This window comes from Lissotriton vulgaris, chromosome 5 (assembly GCF_964263255.1).
Source record: "Lissotriton vulgaris chromosome 5, aLisVul1.2, whole genome shotgun sequence".
In the NCBI taxonomy this organism is placed as follows: Eukaryota; Metazoa; Chordata; class Amphibia; order Caudata; family Salamandridae; genus Lissotriton; species Lissotriton vulgaris.
Window position 1 is genome coordinate 966172300 of NC_141693.1, and position 26954 is coordinate 966199253.

Here is a 26954-nt window from a genome sequence, read left to right on the forward strand (position 1 = left end):
GGATCTAGTTTTATTATGGGAACCTCAGTATAAGATGAGATACAATGCCTCACCACCCATGTAACTAAGCCAACATGTTTTGACCATTCAGAATGCTAATCTGGGTCTCCGGCCTTCATTAGGGCCACTACAATCCCTGTCTATCTACACATGGATTCCATGCAGACATATGCGGCCTAATGCTCTCACCTTACTGGATCTCTTCTTTAAGAGATGGACCAGTAAGGAAAATATTTAAAACACAGTGGAAGAGAAATCATAAATGTCTTATTACTTTACGGATACTGTGTAGATGCTGTATTAGAAACTCCTGATTCGCTGAGAACAAACAGCAGCAAGCCCCATTTGAATCTCTGTTGAACCAAACTCATTGTAATCAGATTACTGCTAGCCTACCTGTTATGGCTCACCCATAAAATGCCTTCTTGAAAAGATTCTCACACTGGGGCTAGATTGACATTCTACCCCCTTTTCATTCTCAACAATTGCAATTTTATACCCGCCTGCATACGATAGTAGGTTGCAAGACCGACTCACCTACTGAAACGCTATGCGGACTACCCACAACACACAAAATGACTGACACACCACATGCTGGCAGCATATTGCCTTCCAAGCAATGCATTATCAGATATAAGTCAGTACTAAAGTCTCCAAAGGCAGAGAAGAACTTAAACTTCAACTAACTAAAACACAGTACGAGGAGTTCAGGTAATTGGCAAATACTGCATTACACAAGACTTGTTTAGCATAATATGATATAACAATATCAGTGGTACGCCTCAAAGTTGCAGAGCGCCATGGCAACACCTCAGACTTCACTTTCCATCCCCATTGCTGATAATGTCCGCAGTGGATGACTTGTTACTTCACTTAGTTGTAGCGTGCAGGTCTGCGATCAGCATAGGGGAACAGACAAGCCCTACTCGTAAGCAATTTTAGCAAAGTGTCTGCCTCTATGCCTGTGGGCTACTGAATTAAATCGAGGCACAAATTACTCAGACGTTTATCCTCCCCAGGTAGGCTAAATTAATACAATTTACATCGGTATTGTTTAACAAATAGTATTCAAGTGCTACCTATACCGCCTTAATGACTTGGCCTCTTGTACTCCCCTGTTGCAGCAGCCCAGTTCAAGGCCTCCATGTGCGAAAACCTAAGGTCATGTCACATTGACTCAAGTACCAAAGTTCATATTTATGCCAATACATTGGAGTAGTAGTTACAAAATGCAGTCTCTCTACTTCTCTCAAAGGTTCATGTTCTAACAGGAATATTTAACCTTCTTACAATTTCTCAACGATATCTTTTTTTGCATCCTAAATTCGGCAAGATATAAACATATTAAAATATTATTTTGCAAAAAACTATTTATCAACTTAATTCCAAATCTAGATATTATTCATGTTTGATGTAAGTAAACTGCCTGGGCCGGAATGTGACCCATGGGCAAATCCTGATTAGTTTCGCGTAATTTCCGTCCTCTTTCTGTGGCACTGAAAACCTAATGGTGGCTAAAGAAGCTTTTTTTTACAAAGCGATTAAATATCATTGACACACTTCAATTTGAATGCTCATTAGAGCTGCACTATCGCAAAAGTAGGATAATCAGCTGAATCCCCACCAAGAATTCATTGAGAAAGGACAAACGAAGCGAGCATTGTGCTTTCGGATTTTCGTAGCAGCGAAAGGATCACGGATCAGGCAAACCACGCACTGAAACTTGAAAGGATTTGGAGGATCAAGGTCTTTCATCTGTGGACTCTTTAAAAGATAAGTGAACATCAATCAAACATTATTTCCAATTATTCCTCAAATTGGAACATGGACAGGAAAATCAGCAAAACAAAAAGAAACACAGGCTGTTACCAGGGTTTGTAGCTGGAAGGAAAGTCCTTGCTTATATTGGAGTAAAGTTCTGAAAATAAGCAAAGAACAGATGTATCGATTTTTGGTGAAGTCTGGTTGTAGAAAAGAGAAAGAATAAAGAAGTGCTCTTTGCCCGCTATGTCCAAATGACATCCCCAGTGGCCGCCTTAATGGTGGGGGAGGAGAGGGGGCAGGTGTCTACCCCAGCGCATGGATAGACCTGCCCTTAGGCTAGGGCTAATGGTATTGGCTGAGCCAGCTCTAAGCCTCTCTTTTCTAATAGCCAACTTTCTATGTGTGAGAAGACAGACAGATATTGATTGGTCCAAATGCCCTTGAGTTGACAACATCTGAAATGAAAATCCACAATGCTAGCACAAACTTTCTGCAAGTTCAATTTATGGAATCTGATTATGACACTGGACTGCGAAACCATTCAGGCATCTGAAAGGACTCCTGGCCTTCTCCCTGTTTGAGGTGTGTAATTGTTTAAAGTCAAGTGGCCTTAAGAATTGTTTAAACTAATGACACGCTTGTGTGCATCACAGGGTAAGAGTAATGCGAGCGCGGAAAACAAAGCAAGTACATCGTGAGGTTAATGACACAGGACCTAATCCTCAAAGACGTACACGAGTTTCAGTCCGTGGCCCTGAGCAATAATTAAATAGAAATAAATAAAATATTCTTCCTCCAGGAGGCCTCATTATTGTAGCATTGCTAATGAAAGCAAGGAAAATTTGAAAAAAGTAGTGTTTATTCTGGAGCGTCAGTATGCTATATTTATATGTTGCATCCTGTTTTATGGTTAGTCAGACAGAAATAACTGTGTGGGCGCAAAATAGAAAAGCAGCGTGCTAATATATGTGTACAGTGGCTGCCGCTGTCTAGTTATAATTGTAGGATCTGGGATTTTTTGTTTGCAAATAACTTTAGGGCCGTTTGACTGACTCTTCATGAAACTTTTTAACCACAGGGCTCATCCACCTTAGCTCCTTCCTGGAAAGTTTCGGGGGATACCTCAAGTGCAGCCTGGGAAAAAGCAGGGGTCCCAAAATACATGTTACAAAGGCAAGTTTTCATAGTAAAATGTAACAGCAATACAGCAAAAACTGCCGAAAGGAATTACACCAAATTTGGCAGATAGCTATATCTGTACCAAGAAGGTGTGCTGTTTGTTATTTGTTGTAAATCTGTTCCGTAGTTTTTGAGAAATTAAGGTTTAAAATTGTGAAGGATCCATGGACCACACAGGTCAAAAGATACGATCTGATTGGCTGCTGTCAAAATCCATGAAGACATCAGTCATTTTAGGATGGGGAACTGGGGTGCAAAAAAAGAATTGAAAAAGCATATAGGGGGCGAGGGTAGGACTAATGCTACTGAAACTGCAGCTTCACTGTAAAATTTAAAAAAGTGAAAAGGGCAAACTCACGCCCTTCCCAATTAAAAGCCCCCTGAGTGGACCAGGGCCTGGTGCTTCGACCCAGTTTTTTGAGGGGATAAGGGCATGTGCCCCCCCCCCAGAAATTTTAAAAGGTCTCAGGGTACTCATTCCCGGGAAATTGTTGTGTTTTGAGGAGGGGAGGGGTGCGGCACCTCTCCCCAAGCCATTTAAAAGACCCTGGGATATCATGCCCCGGTGCCAATGTTATTATTATATTATTATTGTTATTGTTATTATTATTATTATTATTATCAGTTTGGCGAAGCAGTTATGGGACCTCCTCTCTGAGCCATAGAATGGCCCCAGGGACCTCATCCCCTGGGACCTGATGAAGAACAGCGTCCTGGTGACCCCATCACTTGGGAAACTGTAGATTGCTACCTCCCCCTCGGTAGGAGCTGGATGAAAAGCTGCTCTCAGTCATGCTGGAGCAAAACACTAGAAAAACTGCTTTTAGCCAGCTGCGTACAAAGTAATTAAATCAGCTCCCACCAGCACCCAGAATGGGCCTCTGTCCTTAACCTGTCAGGGATGGCAAAAAAATAGAGAATTGCCAGCTTCCACCAGCATCCAGGAAGGGTGCTGTCAGGGTGGCTGGTATGGCCATGGGGGATATGGGGGATATGGGCCTTTGCCCCTCAACATTTTTAAGTTGCTGGGTTTATCATCATGCACTGCTTATGACATCACATATTACAACGGATGGCAACTGAAATTACATCATTGATCAGAACACTGTGTGTGATGTGAGCGCAAGTTATAGTTACTTCAGTTAATTATATATGAAAGATGGCCGGTGGATGGTCGGCCGGATCTGCCATGAGCTGCAGGGGTCAAAATCCAGATATTGGGCAAGTCATTCATCCTAGCAGTGGAGGATGGAATTATAACCAAGAAACTAGGGGAAGTTTAGAACATATCCCAGTTGCATTGAGGAACTCTCAATGGGAAAGTACACAGGCAGAGGAAGAGGATGAGCTGGAGGTCCTACAGGGAGCAGGAAGCCTCAAAAGTCACAGAAGACAGCAGAGCCAATTGCGGAGAATGGAAGCAACAGTGTCGCAAATCTGCTTCTGTTGGTAAGAAGGTGAGAGGTTGATAGCTGCCAGCCCCAGGGACACAATTTTCATCTTCCTGGGCATGACGCAAGGCAGCGCTTGTGAAATTTACACAGGTACCATACAGTGCTGCAACCACAGGGGTTGAACGTGGCCAATTGAGCAGGGCAGAGGAGTGATCTTGCTGGCCTGCATTGTATTTGCCCATCTCTCCCCCCACATTCCACCCCATGGCTGTTCTCCCATTAGGAAAAGGGAGCAGCCATTATTTATCACAGAATCAATCATAGAAACAGAAGGAGTACTATGAACTTTGAGAGTTCTCCCATTATGGAAAGGGAGAAACCATTGCTTGGGCCATGAATGTTAGCCCAAGAAATAGAAAGAAGACTTTGCTTTCACACCAGTGTAAGGGAGCAGCCAATTTGAGGTACATAATAACAAAAAGAGGACTCTGGACACACAGAGTGACTAGAAATAGAACATGAACTCACCTCTGCCTGAAGCAAATAAGGAATTAGAGTAAGGGCTTGAATCCCCCAAAGGAATTATAAAATACAAAAGAAAGGACTTAGGTTTTCAGTCAGTGAATGGATATGTCAGACTCACAAACTAGGAGGCACACTACTATAGTCACACCAACACACTAAAGGAAAAATAAGGGTGAACAAAAAATCCCTTAAAATGCAATCTATATCCAGAAGAACCATTAGATCCCATTCAGATAGGAGACTACAACAGGCAGGCCCCATCTCCTTCAGAATTATTTGCTTCCTAATATCCCCATAAATGCCTCCAGAAAACAGAAACACAGGCTACTCAAAGAACTACCTAAAACACTCTTTTTGAATTCCTGTTACAGGCCCCAAAAAGGCAGACACAAAATTCAACTTATCTTTTGCTCATGCGGGCCAACACATTTAAAATCCCTTATGGATTCAAGATCAACATTTTACCTTCAGTGAATGTCAGAAGGAAAGTCTACCCAACAGTGTACAAGAACAGCAATATTCTTATAAAAGCAGCAGACAACTACCCCCAAACCTTTGATCTTCACTTCAACATACTAAAAAATGTCCTTACTCCCATAAAAACGACAATCCCGCTTCCAAATGCACTGACCTCCTGAGCCAGTCCCTCACAACTACAACACACCAGGCAACAAACTGCCTCCTCTAGAACCAACCCGTCCACTCCCAACACAACTCTCCTCTCAGCTCAGCTCTCTCCACTATCACACAATATACACAGGGCCCCAATACAATGCATGGGAAGACACCAAACAGCCGCAGTCCAATAAACAAACATTGCACCTTCAACATATTTGCCAACCACCATGACTTCACCCTAACTCATACTCCATACACAGAAGCTATTCCATTCCCAAACCATCACTCCATCACATCCATGTCTCAAATTGTCACTCCTTCTCACATATAACCTCACAAACCTCCAACAACAGCTAGAGCTGAACTATTTACCACTAAACAAATATACTCATCAATGCTTGAGGAGTCCTACCCCAGCTGATACATTCGAAAATCCTTATGGCACCATGCCTTTTAACACAAGAAGTCACACTGTCAAACTATCTACAGGGAACCCCTCTTACTCAGCTGTCCAGGCTCCCTCACGTGCACACAAAACTACAAAACCTCACACAGTCATATGCCTCTTAAGGTACCTTGCAGTTTGATACTACCCAAAAGACACAGTAATGCACACAATCTCCCAAAGCCCAACGTGAGATTGCTCTACCAAGATAACTCAACACACATTTAACCCATCCACCACTCCTCCATACATACACTCAAACCTGACCTGAACAGAGACCCACACTTCCCACTCAACTGAAACCCATAAATTGTACAATGCAAATAAACCAGTAACTTCACCCACTTCTAACACATGTCGACACAACAATAAACGCAAACCAATGGAGCACTACCCCACCACACATGCAACTCAAAGAGCATCCTTATCATATTAACTCCTCCGCCCACCCTCTCAAACTATTCTGATGACTGCCATTCTATCTTCTCACTAACACCCCCACATCCATACACACTGCTCTCAGCTCTACATAAATTAGACAATAGACATTGCCACAAACTACTCACAGCTCTACATAAATTAGACAATTGACTTGACAACCTAATCAACGAATGTAAAGCCATTTCAAACAACCTCAGCTCAGCTGCACGAGCTGGTAGCCATCTCATAACTAACTAGAAGAATGAAGCCTCAATCTACAATGGTGCAAACTAAAACAACAAATGAATGCTGCCAGGTTTGGCAGGGTATCCAGTCGCACTCTTTTGGGGAAATCAATCCCTTGTCAACAATGGTTCAACCTGATTAGACAATGACGGTCATAATTGTTCATCCACAAAATAATTTTGGACCCAATGCATTTCGTGCTCGACAGCACTTCGTCAGGGGAAATACATTTCTGTGGGGTAAAACCAAAGGTAAGGTGTAATCAATGATAGGGAAGCAGTCCACAATCATATTAAAAAAAGAGTGAGAATGGTAAAAACGGAAACAATGGATATCTGGAAATTCTTTTTGCAAGCATGTCCTCTTATTTAAAAGCGTTGGTAGAAACGCCTTGAATATAGTAGCTTCCTGTGATGAACTTTTACCCCAGACTTTTTGCTGATAATCATTTACATTAATGTATTTTGTGGATGAACAATTGTGTATTGACAAACATTGAAATGATACATGGCTGTGATGTAACAGCCTCACCTTAAAGAAAAGGACAAAGCATCCATACTACAAGTGAATAAACATGTGTAACTGAAAGTTTACCTTGACTTATGACCGTCATTGTCTAATCAGGTTGAACCATTGTTGACAAGGGATTGATTTCCCCAAAAGAGTGCGACTGGATACCCTGCCAAACCTGGCAGCATTCATTTGTTAATATAGAGAACTCCCTTCAAGGTCAGAGGGAAACAACCGGCCAGCACCTAAGAGACTAAAAACATTGCTAACCACAATTTACCCACAGAGTGCCACCCCCCCCCCTTTTTAGGCAAACTAAAACAACCCTGGCCCACCATCCCATTTAAAAGATTACCTGAGAAAACCAATACAGATGAACATCAGGATGTCACGAGATTGCTCAAATTCTCAAACCCACATACCCCAAATAACCGAGTGGACAAAAAAACAAAAGATGTCGATATACTTGATCCCTAGCAGGCCTAGAAAAAATTGTCGTGACAGATACTCATTATCAGAATACAAACAGTCCCCTACTAATCCAAATCAATCACTGAAACAAACCTCAAATGTGTGCTCCATAACTGTAGATCCACAGTCAAACACAACAGAGAAATCCTCATGGACAAGAAAAGGCTGTGGTGAGTGTCACACATCCCCACCTTTAAAGCCGTAATGACAATATTTTTGATGTTCACACACTATTGTCACATCTGTTACCAAGATGTTTTTCAGCAAGATCCTGGACAGATCCATGACCCTAGCCCAAACTATATTAAAATCTGATAGTAGAGCACTCTGTTTACAGAAGAGCAAATCATTTATTCAAACTGACACTCTATTTGATGTTGTTATATTCCAGAGTGAGGCCCATGCTGTGAAGCACACATTTGCATGCACGACAATGTTGGATTAGTTTCTCTGACTGCCATTCATTTTTACACATTCAGCTTCGCACAATATTATCACTACACCTTGAAAATCATGTACTAGGCCCCTCTACACACTGGGTACAAAAGCCGTCCTATCTTCATCCACGAGGCGACAACGCTACCTAGATATCCATAACATCACTAATCTAACGCGCACATTGCGAGGCCACCTATATTATAAATAATAGGCATCACGCAAGTTCGGTAGAGGAGGTACTTCCACTGACACTTAGGGTCCTTGCATGCTGAGAATCCACCACGCACTGGCATTCCGAGAGGGGTGTGCAACTCTAGGCAAAGATGGGATCCTTCACTCTATCCCATCAGGAAATGGGGTTGGATCGTCCCTTGGGAGATTCATGGCTCTATACCTACACACACTCTAGGTACACTTTAAAGTAGGGTTTGCATAGTAGGAGTATGCTAGATTACTGTCTTGTTTTTATGCCTTCATATGTATAATTGTTGAGCACCATGGTAGAACTATATCTGCTATTTACGCTCTTGGTGCTCATAATCACGTTTATCAGCTCATGTCTACTAATCATTGCAGCACACATATTTTATGCAAGAATAACATTGGTTCAATAAATATTATTGAAATTGTCCCACTGTGTATTCTGTGTACATTTCTCTGAGAATAAGTAAGCATGAGTGACTGAGCAAAAGGTTCGGTACTGTTTTTATAATTCCTGAGGAAAAAGGGTTGTCATGCTCAGTGGTCGCCAGAGTCCATTCGCTCCCTGGTCGGTTAGGGGGGCTTACGGTGGCACTGTGAACTAGCTGGCCTATAGCTAAACATATTCTGCGGGGGTGCCTGGAATCAGTCTTAACACCAAGCCCTTTGTTTAAGTTGTCCAAACAATGCACAGGTCCTACGGATTGGTAGGAACTACATGACAATGTGAGGGTAGCAAATATACAAAACAATGTTATATATTCCTTCAATAAAAAGTCCAGACTTCATGTAATGTAGTAGATGTTTTTTTATTCCTTCCTGATACAGTCACACAGTCAATACAGTTGTTCCAGTAATGACAGATAGGAGATGATGTAGCCTGGTAAAGAAAAATAACAGATGATTCAGCCGACACATGTTTCATCCAACCTTTGTACTTTTTCAAGGCTGATGTAGTAGTACATAGAAAAAGACAAATAAACATTCAAAAAAATCATATTTGCAGAATGTTTGTTTTGAAATAGTGCACATACTGAAGCGCATGGGCATAAAACCTTAATGTCGAACTTTATAACTTTTAATAAAAGTGTAGATAAAAAAGCTTTTCAACCCTTTCAAGAGCCGAAATCAAAGTAAGTTGGGGGTTAAAGTAATAAAAAGCTAAAAGTAGGAACCTGCAATATTCAACACCAAAGATTCTCCCAAGTTTGAAAAGATGAGAGAGAAGAAAGAATTTCCTTTTAAAGACTTTATCAGTGAACCTTGACCAAATGGTCAAGGTGAGTTTATACTAAGAAAATAAGGTGAATTCCTGTTCTTTCCACCTTTGCTGGTGCTGGTGCTATAGCGTTAATGTGGGTACCCTTTCACCATGGTGCAAGGGTGACTGTGTTGCATGCAGAATTGTTTTTGCTCAGCAAGGGGCACATTACTGCACAAAAACAATTCTGAGAAGTGTTTTCCTCTTTACATGTGTGTTGCAGAATGAATACAAATACTTCTCCTTGTTATGCCTGGTCTAAGGAGGCGTAAGGTTTTTGCTCTGCCCCAGGTTTATGTGATTAAGTAAATCCAGGGCAGTCTCAAAATCCATGGATGTTGCTTGGTAAAACCCATCACAATGGCCATGGAACTCCTTCCTGGCACAGAGTAAGGCAATGCAGCGACTTGAGCTGCTTTGTCTTACTTCATATCTATGAGGCTATGCAAAGCCATGTAAAGTGGCTTTGACTGGCCTCACAGATATGATTAAAAGGCTTGTGCTGCCAGAGCATCAAAAAAGTGACGCTCTGGCTGCGCAAGCCTCTTATAAACAAGTCCATTTTTATATATTGCACCATCGATAGATATGATGCAGAGAATAAAATAATGACTTATCTCTGAGTGGGTAATGACATCCCAGAATTATATTAGTAATAAGTGGCCAGTCAAAGCTCTTCAAGACAGTAGGTCAGATTGCAAATGGAACGGATAAACCTAATTTAGTCCAAAGAAAAGAGTATACATGAAAACAATGTATATAAATCCAGTTTTTGAACAGAGGTATTGCAAGGCATGACAAATATTAGCCCGAGCTAGGGTAAAACCCTAGCCACTGGCCTGTTTTCACCATGATCCTTCAGAACTGGGAAAAGTAAAAAAGCTAAGCGTCATCAGAATAATCATTATGTATGGTCCGCATGAGTTAAATTTCCATATTCGGCTATCTTTCCTGAAGTTTGTTTATCAATAGAATGAACCCTTGTTCGTAAATTTGCTACACTCACATCAAATAGGATGTCAGTTTGATCACATGATTTGCTCATCTGTACATAGAGCGCTCCACTATCAATTTTTGATCCAACAGAGAAAAAACTAAAGGGATTAATAATAGGAAATATATATTGTTTTTCTCACAGAAACCTGGCTATATGACCATGTGGCACCTGGGTACATCTTCTAGCCCCTGCTTATACCATAACGGGTCTTGACTGAGTGGGCCGTTAGTAAACTTGCAGTAATCCATAGAGACAAATTGCATATGAATAACTTCAAAACAGAGAAACACTCCTCCTTTGAATGTCTAGGAGTGGACTTCTTCTCATCAGATCCGAAACCAACAAAATTCTTCGTCATTTACCACCCCGCTGGAGATCAACAAATCTCTCAGAGCATTTAATAGAATCCCATAACACAACAATCGCTCATCGACCACAACAATGTATTCCTAGGGGATTTCAATATTGACTGGAATGACACCAACAACACACAAATAACACAACTGAAACACTTTTTGGCAAGCATTGACCTCATACAACAGCGCAGTGACACAACTAACAAAAAGGCGGCTTCCCTCCACCAAATCATTGGCAGTTCCAACTCCCTAAACCTAGACTCCATCCTCCCAGTTGACTTGAAGACCACCTCATCATCCTTTTCCACCTAAACATAGAACACCAAAAAAGCAACTGTCAGACCCACAGACCTAAGTGATGGGTGAGAAAGACTAAACAATTAGAGAACAAATATTTAGCAAAAAGACTGAGCTCCCAACTCAATAGACCAGATCTCAACAGAGACATGTCGGGCCTCAATCCAACAATCCTTGCTCATCAAGGCAAGTGGACTCTACCTGCCGCTATCTTAGCTCGTATGTCTGATCTTGGACTACTAACTTTACATGATTCAGTCCACACCAATATCTTGTCCTCGGCCCTAAAGACCAGTTCCTCTAATTCGCTCCAAGACGTCCTCCCCCCCACAGCAATAACTGCTATGTATTTAAATACAAGATCGGCAGTAAAACACCAGCTCGATCTTTTCACCCTACTGGAATCCCATAAACCTGACTTATTATTTCTCACCGAGACCTGGTTCTCGGACAGTTCTCTTCCCTCCCTGCTGGCGATACTCCCCCGACCTATTATGCCATTCGAGCCGACCGCCCCTCGGGCAGGCCTGGCGGAGGGGTAGCCCTGATCGCCCATAAGGAGCTCACTTTCCACCCTCTAGTCTCCCCCTCCATGGGAATCTCAGACTGCTTAGTGGTTCGATCCCTCTCCTTTACTCCCCCTCTGACTTGTGTCCTCGTGTACCGACCCCCATCTTCCCCTCAACGTTCCTCCCCTGCTTTCAAGACCTAATGGCGACTTTGGTTGTTAACCACTCCTCCATCATTGTTCTGGGAGATTTTAACTTCTGGCCCTCCGACCCGGCGGAATGCGCCACGTCCAAGGAATTCTCAGACTCTCTTCAGTCGCTCAACTTTACATCAGTCGTCAATGCTCCCACACATAGGTTGGGACATATCCTGGACCAAATCTGGCAACGCGATTGCCCGGTCAGTTCTCTCTCCATCTCCCCATGTCCATGGTCGGATCACTCACTGATCACCTTATCCCTATCCCCCGTTCCACCATCCAAGCCCACTCCTGCGAGGAATGTCTGGGCGCGCTCATGGAATCGTGTCGACATCGAAGCCCTATTGACCCTCCTCTCTTCTTCCAGCCCCGATTTGACCGCGCTACCCTCCTCTGGTCAGGTAGACGCTATTACCAATTGGCTGCGAGCCGGGTGCGATACCGTCGCCCCTCTAAAACGCACCGCAACCAAACGCCCTAAAGATGCAAACCGCTGGTTCTCAGACGATCTAAAGATCCAAAAACTCGCTCTCCGCCAAGCTGAACGACAATGGAGACGAAACTACTGCCCCATTGCCAAAACCCGGTATACTGAACTTCTCACTCAGTATAAGAAAGCCATATTAGACACAAAGAAAAACTATTTCTCTTCTAAAATCCAACTCGCGGAGAACCGGCCAAGAGAAATCTTTTCTATCGTCCAAGACCTCGCCTTTTCCGATAGAGCTTCACTCAAACCATCCCCTTCTCAAACACTTTGCGTCTCCCTCAATCACTTTTTCCTAGACAAAATCACCAAAATTAAAATCAAAATTCCTCCTCCATCCCCGACCTTCACCGACTACCGACGTCCTCCAGCCACTGCACAGCTGGACTCAATTCCCCCCCTATCGACCGATTCATTTCTCTCTATTCTTCCGCTGGTCAAGTCCGGCTCCCCGCTGGACCCCTGCCCTGCCTACATCCTAAAGCAGATCTACACCTTCTGCCCCTCACCACCTTTAGTGCTCCTCAATAGCTCACTGGCTCAGGGCATCGTTACCCCTGCACTTAAATCAGCAGTGATCGTACCGATCCTAAAAAAACCTGGAGCAGATCCTTCCAACCCTGCCAACTTCTGCACAATCTCCCTCTTGCCTTTCCTGGCAAAGGTATTGGAACGACATGTGGTAAAAACACTGAGCGAGTTCGTGGAAAGCCACGGTGTTTTGGCCTCAAGACAGGCCGGCTTCGGCCCAGGCAACTCAACTGAGTCCGTTATAACATCGGTCCTGGACAACCTCCGACAAGGAATGGACACCAATCAACAACAGGCCCTGATCCTCTTAGATCTTTCCGCCGCATTCGACACCGTGGACCATACCATCTTACTCTCACGTGTCGAGGCGGCGGGAATCCGAATAACAGCCCTACTATGGCTATCCTCCTTCTTGAGCGGCCGGACTCAGGCGGTTCGTCTGGGAGAGTTCTCTGCGGACTCTTTACCCATCCAGTGCGGTGTCCCCCAGGGTTCCTCTTTATCCCCCCTTTTATTTAATCTTTACTTCGCCCCCCTTATTTTTGATTTACAGCAACTGGAGGTCTCTGTGTACAACTATGCAGATGATCTCCAGCTCATTTTCCACCTTTCCTCTGCCCCCGAGTCTATGTCAAAGGTTCAGTCCATCATGACCTTCATCCAGGACTGGATGAATTTCAACCACCTGAAACTCAACCCCGATAAAACGGAGTTGGTGTTGACAGGTGGTTGCTCCAGTCCCTGGTCCTCCTCCTTCTGGCCCCCCTCATTAGGTCCTCCACCCACTCCTGTAACCTCTGTCAAAACCCTTGGTTTCAAAATCAATAACCAACTTTCCCTACACTCCCAAGTCTCTGCTGTGGTTTCCTCAGCCTTTCTCTCACTCAGGAATATCCGCAGAGTCTCACGAATTTTCGCCCCAGACGCACTCAAACTAATTCTTCTGGCCATGGTGACATCTCGCCTAGATTATGGCAATGTCCTCTACCATGGCATGCCCGACTACCTTATGAGGCGCCTCCAGCTGGTTCAAAATCAGGCCGCTCGGCTGGTTTTTAACCTCTCTAAATCACACCATGTAACTCCTCTCCTCTTTTCCCTCCACTGGCTCCCTGTCCGGCAGCGCGTCTTATTCAAGCTCGGCTGCACCATCTTTAAAGCCAGGACAGGTTCTGCCCCTTCCTTCATCAACTCAGCTATTCAAACCTACACTCCCTCACGAGACCTCCGATCCTCCTCCCACCACCTTCTCGTGGTTCCCCGCTTCAAACGGAAGAAGTGGGGTGGCTCCAAATTTGCAACCACGGGCCCAGCTTTTTGGAACTCTCTCCCATTGTCCCTCAGAACCTGCACCCAATACCCCCTCTTCCGCAGAGACCTTAAGACCTTCCTTTTTACCCAAGCCTTCCCATCCTGATTCTTCACCTCTCCCCTTTTCCGACCCGCCGAGTAGCTGTTGCCAGTGAGCGCCAAGAAACCGCCAGGTGTACGAGCGCTATACAAATCCCTTCAAATTCAAATTCAAATTCAACATACATAGCCAACCCATTCCCCATACCTTTGTAAAAGGATTTCAGTCACCATATCACACCAATATGGACCAACATAATAAATGCCTTACTAACTGAAGGAACTGTCCATGACTGCTTAAAACTAGAACAGTTTACTCCATTCCCCAGAAAGCCAGGTGCTGACCCAGTAGACTTGAACAACTTTTGTCCAGTAACAAACCTACCTTTCCTTGCAAAGTCTCTCGAAAAAAATGTGTATTAAACCAGCTCAACCAACACATCGACAATTATTATCTACTAGACAATTTCCAGTCAGGCTTTAGAGCAGTGTGAAAACAGGCACCCTCAATGTCATTGTTGACATCCTCAAGATACGGGATGATGGGGATGCATACCTTCTTATACTCCATGACTATCCTCGGCGTTCAACAGGGTCAACAACAAAATATTTCTTAACACTCTATGCATTCATGGGCATTGGCAGCACAGTTCTGAACCAGTTCACTGCATACCTAAACAAAAAGGTGCAGCTAATCAAACTGGAAGATTCCGTTTCCAGTGCAACACTCATACATTAAGAAAATGTTCAATGCTCAATACCCTCTCCCACCCTGATCAACTCATATATGGAGCCATTAGTGATGATCCTAAAATGTGCCAACCTTGCATACATTGTATAGGCAGACTATGCCCAACTCTACGTCAGAGTTATGTCCTCTGCCTGAACAACACATTAACTGAGTTTGAAGGATAGCTATTCACCAACCAATTAAAGCTCAACACTCAGAAAATAGAATTCCTCGTAATCTCTCCCCAAGGGCAATCACCATCAATCTAAGAACGAATCTCACACCTAGCTGTCCCAAACTACAGCCCTACATTCATCAACACCACAAAATTGTTTGGGATCACTCTAGACAAAAGCCTGAGCATGACAGCACATATAAACTCCACAGCAGGAATGCACAAAGAATCTTAAGCTCCTCAAATAAGTCAAACTCTTCATCCCAGAGGAATACCTAAACAATGTGGTGCAAGCACTAGAGATATCCAGGATGGGCCTTAGAAATACATCTCTCATGGGCTCTCCCAAAGCCCACTGAGCCCCCATGAGAGCAACCCTTAATGCAGCAGCAAGGCACATATCAGGTGAACAATGCTCAAATCACATTACTCCTACACTCCCTTGGCTTAAATGGCTACCAATCAAAACAAGAAGCATTTTCAAAACTGCCTGCATTACCCACAAAGTTCTACATTAGGGGTCCTCAAACTACGTATCAAAAAACTGACCAGATTAGGTAGAAATTGCACACTCTGAAGCTTTGGCACACTACAGTAGAAGCCACCCAGATTCAACAAAAAAGGACATGCACACAACCTTTCACGACAAATGTGCAGAAAATCTGGAACTCACTTTCATAGGAGATACGTTGATAGCACACGCCAAAAGAGACGTCAAATCGCTTTTACTTAAAGGACACTTGGGCCCAAGAGAAACAGACCTACCATCTCTCCATTGACTATGATGGACACTTCCTCAATCTCCTGCTTAGCACAGGAAGGCAAACAGATACACAACACACTACAATGAATCTCTTAACTCCATTTAACCTCAGAATCATGCTATGGATGACAAACAAAGGGTTAAATCCTGCAATGAAATATTCTGAAAGCTTGTATAGCCAAATTATTATAAAGGCTTATTACAATATATAGACAGACTAGAAAAGTACGTAACTTGTATCTAACACTTGAGTACCATCACAGACCATATTCACACCATATTCACACCAAACTAGGGTTGGATATATTGTATACATCAAAAATACCTTTAAAGATGTATACTACAATGTATATATTTAAAGGTAAACAAAAATAAATATAGAATAGATAGTGCTATATTCCATGTGTCAAGCTGGACAGTTTAATTTCTCGTGATCGAAATAGAAAAGTAATACACAGTGTGATACAAGTGGGACACCAACCAATGTCCTAACTAACACACTAGGGGAACAGAAAAAAAGGGGAATTGTAGGCAAAGTAGGGTCATCTGAGTATCTTAAATCATAAGCAGAAGATCCACGACAAACACATATGCATGTACAAGTTCATTATTCAACTATGCATTTAGAGCGCTAGGTCGATGACGTTTCGAACCATATGTAATCTAAGGTTCATCCTCAGGACAGTAATGAATGCCTAAGAACACTAAAATAGCAGAAGCCCACTATGTGGGAATAATTTACCAGTACAAATATTACACATATTGTAAAATTGGGGAAAAAAACGGGGGAGGTAGTGGGGAAAAAGACATAAAAAGATAAGACATGTCAGTTTTTGGCCCATATATAGGCTGCAGCAGTTATTTACATCAAGTAGCCTTCCAAAGTGCAATTTAGAAAGGTAACGAGTAGATGTTTAGTCAATGCGTGCAGAGAAAGCTCCAGATTGCCATATACAAGAGAAGACAGTTGCTACATCAAGCATGCAAAAAAGCTAACAGTCACACCGTAATGTGCACATAATGGTGACCAAATCGTAAATGCAATCACTTATTGTACAGGCACGGTACCGTCGGATAGTTACAGGGGGAGACTGGGCCACTGCAAGTGGTCAAGTGCGGCGTGCATACTGAGCAAGTGAAAAAACATACTGTGCAGTTAAACAATAAGTGAAAGAAAGCGGCGCAATGTGGGTGATGATGGGTGGATTGGCGTCAAGAACCGGAAGAGTGGACAGGGGGGATGGTGCTTACCCAGGGAGCGGGCAGGCTCGGTGTGGCTCAAAATGATGTCACAGCCGGGAATATCAATGTATCTAAATAGAAAGACATAAGAATGAAGGGGGTGTCGTAGTGTTGAGAGGGATATAGGTGAAAGGGTAGGGACACTTACCAAGGGAGCGATGTCCCATCCTGCAGAGTCTAGAACGGAAAGGATTAGCGCAATGAGTCAGGCGTCAGCGCTAAGCTAAATGGACTTAAGTATCGGTGCGGAAACAGCACGTTTACCGCAGAGAGATGAAAACGCCGGTCCTCAATGGGAATCCTTTCAAACCTAATACGCTACTCACTTCAGCTGCTGTGTTGAAAGTTGTGGGATGATCCGTCAAGCAGGAGCCGAGAAAAAGGAAGGGGTCCCAAAACGCTTTTCCTCCATTCTAATTTCCGTAGGAAACATTAGACATGGCTACAGCTCGAACTGCTGAATGTAATTACACCAAATTTGGCAAAAAGGTAGGTCTTGGTCCCGAAAGCACTCTTTTTGTTAAATGTTGTAAATCCGTTCAATAGTCGTTGAGAAATGTAAAGATTTCTCAGATATACAACTGGCAGCTTGGCTCTGCAAACCTTCTCAATCTCATGCCTGAGATTTATTTAGCTGCCTACACTTCAAACCAGGAAGTGTTGGCAGCCATCTTGTGACTTGGTTTAAACACCAAGACCCCCCTAGTCCTGTTCCTGGGGTCCCACAGGGACCCCAAGGGCCAAAAAGCATATTTTTCAGTCAAGTTGTTTTGGATCAGTGAATCCCAATAAAAAAAATAAAAAAATGACTTGTGTGTTGCAGCGATTTGTTTAATTAAGCCCCAGGAGGGCCAGATTCTGGGGCAATAAATAATAATGATGGGTAGAGGGAGCTTGCCGGGACCACTGCAGCCTTCATGCTCCACCTGCAGCCCCCATAGAGAGGCCATGCCCCGGGAGATGGGGTTTCTGAGGGCCAAAAATCGCCCGGGAGGAGGGCTCAAGAAAAGCAGAAAAAATAAGAAATGTTCGGGCCCGGGAGAAAGGGGACCCCTTCCCTTTTTAAAAAAAAAGAAAGAAATGGCCGGGCCCTAAATAATGGCCCCTATCTCTATGAAAAAAAAAGAAATGGCAGTGCACCGGGGGTGGGGTCCCCGGGGCCAAAATTGGCCGGGGAAGGCAAAATGTTACCACACATTTTTGACTTTGAATAATCATTTTTAGGCCTTTTTCTATCTTAAGATGTATTTTGAAAAATTCTTCAGGTGAAGGTAACTTAGTATAGGATTCGATTTGCTTTTTTTATTTGCATTCTTTTATTTTTATGATCTTGCTTAAATTTGTTGCATCAGTCTTTCTTCCAAGGATCAAAGTACTGAGTGAGGTCCCTCAAGTATACTCACCATTGTTGTGGTAGATTTGTGTTGAAAGGTGATAAGGCACTACCACCATCTGAATGTTGGCTTTGAGAAAGACTAAGTAGGTCGAAACGTGTCAGTCGAATAAAATTTGCTGGGAAAACTTCCTTGGAGTGCGTGCATTACTCGCACTGCGGCGCGGGTGCTGTTTACATGTTTACCAGGTCCTGTGCCCCTTGCAGTGATATTATCAATGATGTTATTGAAGATGTCATGACTGATGTAATATGTGGGGTAATTAGCAATGCATGGCGAGGGCTCGAGTTATAATAACCTAAGGACATGAGTTATAGCTTCCTGAGATAACTATAAATACTGAATTTCTATAGTTTGATGAGGATAAATTCTGAATCAAGCTATAATGTCCCTGTAACATTTGTTTTTTCAGTGAATGCTTAATTCTCTTTCAGTTCAGTGGGTCAGGCTGTTGTTGAATCTAAACCCCCAATAGGAAATTGTATGGGGAATCTGCGTTTTGAAACCCCCCATCGTCTCAGGCCCCACTTGACTAATCACTTCGAAACCTTCAGTAGAACAGCTTAAATGTGCGAAAAATTAGTTTTGAAAATGTTGTGAAGATCTGCTTTTCCTATGAAAACTAGGTCCTAACTAAAACCTCTTCATTCCTGAGCTCCCCTGTGGGCCAACTAGCCCTCCAGGTACCTCCAGTATGCGCCAGGGAGCTGCGTTGCAGAGAGGTGTTCAGAGGCCACGCCCCTTTTTACAACACTCTGCAACGCAGCTCCGTGGTGCTTACTGGAGGTTCCTGATGGGCCCCTTGGGGACCTCTGTATTGAAGAGAAATTAATTCTCCAACTTAAAACGCACCACAGGGCGTGTTTGAACACACATCACCTCAAACCCCGCCCCTACCTTCACCACTGTGCAAACATGCCCTGTGGCTCATTCTAAGTTGGGGGATTAAGTCCCCTTGAATACTGGGGGTGCCTGGGGGCCACCTAGCCCACCAGGAACCTCCAATATGCGCCAGGTGGGTGCAGAGAGGCTTAAAAAGGGTTGTGGCCTCATCACACGTCTCTGCAAAGCAGCCCCGTGGTGCCTACTGGAGGTTCCTGGTGGGCTAGTTGGTCCCCAGGGACCCCCAGTATTTAAGAGAATTAGTTCCCCCTTTGCAAACGTGCCAGTCCCGCCCCCTCCCTGCACCACTCTGCAAACGCGCCCCCTTGCATGTTTGCAGAGGGGGAAAAAATTCCCCTTGAATACTGGGGGTCCTTGGGGGCCAACTTGCCCACCAGGAACCTCCAATATGCGCCAGGGTGCTGCTTTGCAGAGAGGTGTAAAAAGGGGTGTGGCCTCATTATTGAAAAGCGCAATGGGCCAAGGCGCATACCGTGCTTGCACGCCTTTATAAGCTGAAACAGAGTAATATGATGAACTTCAGGATGACTTGCAAACAAAAAGGTGTGCATCTTACCACTCTATGATGTATTGGAATTACCTGTCACATAAAGCAGGAAGAAAACCGGTTCTGCAGAAAGTTGCTATGTATACAAATTTCCACATCTAACTACATTGTGCACAGAGAATTAAACCTACATTTTGTTTCTGATTTTATCAGTGCACGACCAGTGTTATCTTGGTACTCGGTATGGAGAAATAACTTAGCCACTCTGACACAAGAAATAATAACCGACTGCCTAAAATGTGAAAGGGAGATGGAGATCCCATGGCTTTCGTTTGTTCACAAAAGCTTATGCAAGATAGGGAAAGACAGTATCTTTACCAACCCAAGTACTGCTAATGCGGTAAACAAAACTGAATTGAAGGAAGCACTTTATGCACTTCACACAACGGGTAGAATCGGGACAGAACTAGAGAAAACTACAGTTGTCAGGTACATGGATATGGAACTTTATAGATATCCTCTAGCATTGTACCTAACTTTACCAATGACACACTGGGAAAGAAGTCTTCTGTTTTGACTAAGGGCTGGATCCAACAGATACCTGTTAAATTTCCCCTTGGGTCACCACCCAATTTTAAACAAAATAAGCTGCCCCTGTAATGGGCTAAGTAATCAAAATGACTTACATTTATTCTTTTAATGTAATTTTTATCTGAAATATACAAAATGGCTTTTAATTCTGTTTTTTTAAAAACATAGACCAATTACTCTGTATGAATCCTATCAGTTGCTGCTTACTCTCGATAATGAGGAGATAATTTGTCGCACTTGCACTTTTCTAAAAATTGTAGTTCGTGCTTGTAAGATGATGGAAAATGCTTACATTTTAATCATCAGTGCTTGATTGTAAATAATATTATTATTGTAATGGATTTTATGGATTGTTATCAATATATGTGCTATTATGAATTCTTCGAAATTCGAATACATATTTTTTAAATTGAATTGACATCACTGATGACATTACTGATGACATCATCCTTGTGAAAGAGTGGCAGACCTCCTCTCACCCTAATATAACCTTTGATACGCACATTAAAAAATAGAAACTACAATTTTCAAAACAATGGAGATACCAATACCACTTACAACAACCTATTCAGTTATTCCAAACTCTACATACAAATCCACTCATTCACCAACAGTTCTATATAGTCACTCATACATGTACTCACTTATCATATGTACTCATACACCTATACATCCTGTTATACACCGACACTCATCCATAGTTACTTACACACATGCAAATAAACATTTTTTTATTTGCATATACAGCTATACACACACCACTACACTTACTTTTACAGACACGTACACATATTTACTCTCTTAAACAATCACGTATAGAAACATATATACTTATTTATACAGGAACTGTTCCAATCTCTCACTCTCACATATAATCATTTATATACATCAATACTCACATATACTAGATTATAACATAAATAGTTAATCATAAAGATACTATTGAGACAGTCATTCACTCACTAACACACCCATACACACACTCATCCACCCATACAGTCCTACACACATTCTGTCTTCAAAAAACATACAAACAGTGAGTTAGTCATTCATGCATCTATTTGCTATGTAATACCCCCATCGAACCATACAGACACTGATACTGACACTCAAAAAACCAACTAATAACCCATATACACATGCATGTAGCTACTCACCAACCCATGCAGCCGCTTATACACAAAGTGAGACACTAATACAGATATTTACATATTTAAACATTACTCGCTAATACATGTATTCACTAAGAAACACTTAATAAGTCAGTTATACAATCAATTTTACAAAAAAAACATCCATTTAGACACTTATTTACCCATTTATTTTTCCATCGACCTTTAGACATACATATATAAAAAATATGTATTTTTCAGAAAGACATACATTCACTGGATGTCATCAGTGATGTCATTTGAGATGTCATCAGTGATGTCACTGACCATGTCATGAGTGATGTCATATGTGACGTCATCAGCAGTGCATTCCGGGCGCGCGAGTTATAGTTAGCTGAACTAACTATAACAGGGGAATTTCAAAGGTTTTGTATGAGTGAAATGTCGGGCTAACTTTAACATGTGTGAAACCTATGTTTTTTTAATGAATTTGCAAGGTTTTTTAAATGCTAATTCCTAACTATAACGTGTGTGAAACCTTTGTATTTTTCAGTGATTTTGCAAGGTTTTTTAAATGCTAATTCCTAACTATAACGAGAGTGAAACCTATGGTTTTTTCAGTGAACATATATATATATATATATATACAGTCCAGTCCTTAATCTCTTGGTTGAAATAAGGCGCTGACACAGTGGGAATCAATTATGAAAGAAGAGTTGTTTTATTCCAGAACGAAGTGGCTTGACGCGTTTCGGCGGAGAACCCGCCTTGTTCACAACATCTTAACACTGGGTGCTATGTGCAATATATGCAAAGTTTTAGGAGCTTGTTTGTGACATGGGTTGGTTGCCATGGTGAATCTCCTCCCACTGACAGTCATGGAAAAGGTATGTTTAGTACAGAGTGTAATCTACTACGTTACATACAGTCTTTCTTTCAATTTGAAGCCAATGTTCATCAGAAATGTAAAACATAAGTATGCAGTTCATTTTATAATTATAAACATTGTAAGAAAGATCTTTAAATAATTACGACTGCAATAACGGTATTGCAATTATGTTCATTGCAGGTCTGACTGTCCTCATTGGGGGCGGCGGGAATCAGTGAATTAGTGGTTTGTTTACATTCAACGTGAATACATTTGTGTATAAATACCAACAATAAAAAACAGTGAATGTGATAGCTGAAGCAGTACTAAACTAGACTGTACAATTTATACGACAATGATGATTCACCCCCACAAGACGGAATAGACTAACTGTGGTTCTTGTATGTAGCCCCAGTGGGCTTAGGTGATCCTACAAATGACTCATTGACAGACAGTGGACCGCTATTGTCCCATAGGTCTGTACATCTGTGGGAACATTTGTGTTTGGAAAAACATTGTCCGATCTTTTGGCCATATATGCATAATGCTGTATGTCTAAGTGCTGCAGGTCCTAGGATGCTTGATTCCAGTCCAGGGAAGACATCTTAGCCATGGCTTGACCCTGTGCCACGAGGCACAGAGTCAAGGCTGATGTGCATATGGCCATGTCTGAACTGGGGTGGTGTGGATTGCAAACAAAAAGATGGATTTAGGCCCAGATCTCTGTACTGGGGTGAATGTATGACATTTTTCTGCATTCTGTCCATCAACTGTTGTTTTTGCTTTTGTCACTAGAAAGCACATTTTTATTATAATCTCCAGTCCCTACATTGGATGTTTGTAATTTTGGTGTCATTTGAAAGATAAACATATTCTCAATTTTGAGAAATTGGTGTTGGATTTTTATTGTGTTTTGTCTGTTACATATTTACTGTTTTGGTAATATTAAATGGTTTACACATCTGTCTCCTGAGTTAAGCTGTATTGCTCATTTTCCAAGCCAAGGATTCCTTTATTTAGACTTGACTGGACCTTATTAGTGATTGTGGTATTATTACTAGCTGTAGGCACCTACTTGCACCTACTAATAAACCCACCTCCCTACAATGAGCAACTGAGGACTTTCTAATAGGGAGGGTATGTCGCAAGGCAGAATAAAGTTAGATTTGTGAGTCAAAACCTCAAAAAAGTAGCTAGAAGGCTTGATCACCAGTGGAGTAGTATTTGCGGTTGATCATGTCCATTCAACATGGCTAAGCATAGATGGTCTTGCCTTATGTGCACCTTCAGCACACCAGTGGTGTGCCGGATGCATTGCTGTGATCAGTCTCATGACTGCCCATCTGGGTGTGCACATACTTCTAGTGGTCAGTAGGAACTGGGGCACTAATTATTGCATACCCTAATTTGGCAGTGATGCGCAACAGAAAGAGATTAAAAAAAGCAGGTCCCACCCGCCGTGTGGTGTTATTCAAGAAAACCAGCACCCCAATAACAGGGCTCTCCGAAAACAAGTAATACTCCATGAGGAACCTACCAGAAACACTAGCTTGAATAAACCAGATGCAAGTCAGTGTCTCCATGCTCTGGTCAACCTTATGACCCTATGGCTGGGTCCACACTTGCTCCCACGGAAGTGAAACTAACTGGTGACATTTTTTCAACACCACCTAAAATGGTGCCTGTAAGCAACCGGATTGAGGACAACAGAGTAGATACCACCATCCCAGATGCAGCCCTGAAAGAACATCAGAGCACCCCAGCCCCTAATAAATGACCCCAAATACCAACTGTAACACACTCTAATGCACCTAACAGAAAGCCTATCTTGATTGGACGAGAGGCAAGGCAGCACATCAGTCTTATGACGGCAGTGCCGGGTCAGCACATGCTTCCAGTGTGGTGAAATAATTGGTGCCACACAGCCCAAGCTAGCAGTGGTGTTCTCCACAATGGTAGAAAATGGAGTGAGTCCCATTGACCCATCAGCAGCCTACTGAAAACAACAAAGCACCAGAGCTCTCAGTAAGTTGACCCCCACAAAAGAAGCAGCACATCCAGATACTCAGGGAGAGTAATCTAAACTTGAAAGTCGATGAAAGTTTCTATTTGCTGAAAACTCCCATTGTTCAAAAGTTGTCTGGTACCAACAGGACACAGAGAGAAGTATGTCCACAAATGCATTTTACTTGGGCCTCATTACGATGTCGATCAGATTTGCCTCCATCCGATCCCGTCACGGCGGTTCTCAATGGAAGCTCGTGCTGTGGCCTTAAACCGCAGGGATTAATAGTCGGAGGCCCACGGGGTGAAGGGGGACCTGCCAGGGGCTTCCAATGTCACTTTCCGACAGGCTTTCCATGTTGGAAAGCACGACATGGAGAGCCTGTCGGAATAACAGCACAATACTTGTTGTGGAAACACCATCCATAGGGATTACGGGCTGGTCTCTGATTGGCTGACTGGCTCCATAAGCCTGTCAGAATCCAGCCGGAATAACTGGCCGGTTTCACTTCCAACCGCAAATTGTAATTAGGCGGTCAGAAGTGAAACCATAGATGTCGGTCGAAAAGCCTTCAACAGCAGGTCGGAGGCTTTCCGACCGACAGTGAAATAGGCCCGCTAGTGTTTGGAACTAACTGCCATAGGGCCAAAGAACTGTAATATTTGGTCCTTCATATGAAAATCCACATCTGCCGAGGCGGGGAACTCTAATACTGATCCACTAATATATGGTGTAATTGGATGGGCTCTGCCAAAGACAGTGCCCACACTTCTCCTTAAGTAGCCTCTGACTCATTGCATTGGTAGCTTGACTAAGATGCATTGTATGGTGATAAGATGGTAATTCAGTATAAGAAAATGAAAAACTGGTAAAGAAGCTAATAATCTAAGTCTGAATAAAGGAAATGTAAGAATAGTTCAAGAATACCGCATTTTAACACTAAATCAGTAAGCATTGGGTCATACTTTCAACTATAAGTATAGATCTAATCTACAGACTAGAACTAGGCTTAGTTTACTGTTGGACTCTGAGTGCAGGGTAAATCAGGGTTGAGTTCTCCTAAAGTTAGTAAGTGACTATTTGTCTCTGTATGATAATAACAAGTTGTTAGACTGCAAAGATTTGATTAAAAATATGAATTTATAATAGGAAACAAGAAACCACTATCTAAGGTGTTTACTTTGTCTCTAATGGAAACAAACACAAAGATAGAGACTTGCAGGCATTTGCAGGACATTGGTAGAAACAATGTCCGCTGCTGAAAAACAAGTAATCCCTATCAGCGTTGAAATAAAAAATTATACGGAAATTCACCTGGATAGATTGCATGCCTCATTTAAGTTAGTGTTGCTAATTAACTTTTGTATACCCCAGTTCCGAATACAATGTACATTCCATTACAAATGAGGCTCAGAAAATTCCAAGGAATTCTGAAACTAGAAAAGATGGAGTTTCCAGTGGTGGTGGGTAACTTGCAAAAGTTGTGAGGCATACATACATGTGCACACTATCTTCCACCGATCCACAAGTGCACAAACTCACTTGGATCCATTCTCAAGTGCACATGCACAAATATATTCGCATCCACCCATTTAAACGCATACATGCGAAAACATACTCTCATCAATCCATTCACAGACACACATGCAAATACTTGCATCCAACCGTTTAAAAGCACTTACAAGCACACGCTTGTACCCACCTATCCACAGCATATGTGCCTAAATACATATACATTTATACATACAAGCATGCACCAAAACATTTATTACAGCGCTACCCTGGCCATAGTAGTGATGACAGGCCCAGCGGGTTGAGCCCATGAGGAGCTGGAGGCTTTAGGAGCGAAAGAAGGAAACTAAAGATTCTAGCGCCTTGTCTCTTTAGCTCACTTCTCAAAGGTAAGACAATGAGAGGAGCCCCTTCCTTACTTGTCACAGAGGGGGGGGGGTGGGGTCAGTAAGACCTGCTTTCCCATCCTACTCTGTGACTAGTCAAGCAAGAATGATGTGATCTGAAGCATCCAGAGCTGACATTGTCACTCAGAGATGTGAGATCTCCAGCCCAGAAAAACACAGCTCAGGCTGCCAGGCACCTATAGATTAGCAAATGCGAAATGCCTTGCTGCCTAACCCTGACACTTTGAGGGGTCTTTAAAAAGGATTTGCCTCTCAATGATCATGTTAAATCCATCTGCCTTTGCTGTTTTCATATCTTACACTGACTCAGGAAAGTCTTACAGTTTATCACCTTAAATAAACAAGCAAAACCCATGTGCATTCTCATGCAGTTTAACTATTGTAATGCGTTATTATTAGACCTACCAGGTAAAGAAGTGGAGAGATTATAACACATTCAAAACTTTGCTGTCATAGTGGCCACCGGACGGCAAATGGGTGATCATTTATCAGAGGACAGTAGAAAGCTGGATCGTCTAGTGGACCTTGTGTACAGGGGTTAACAATACTGATTTGGGTGATCCATG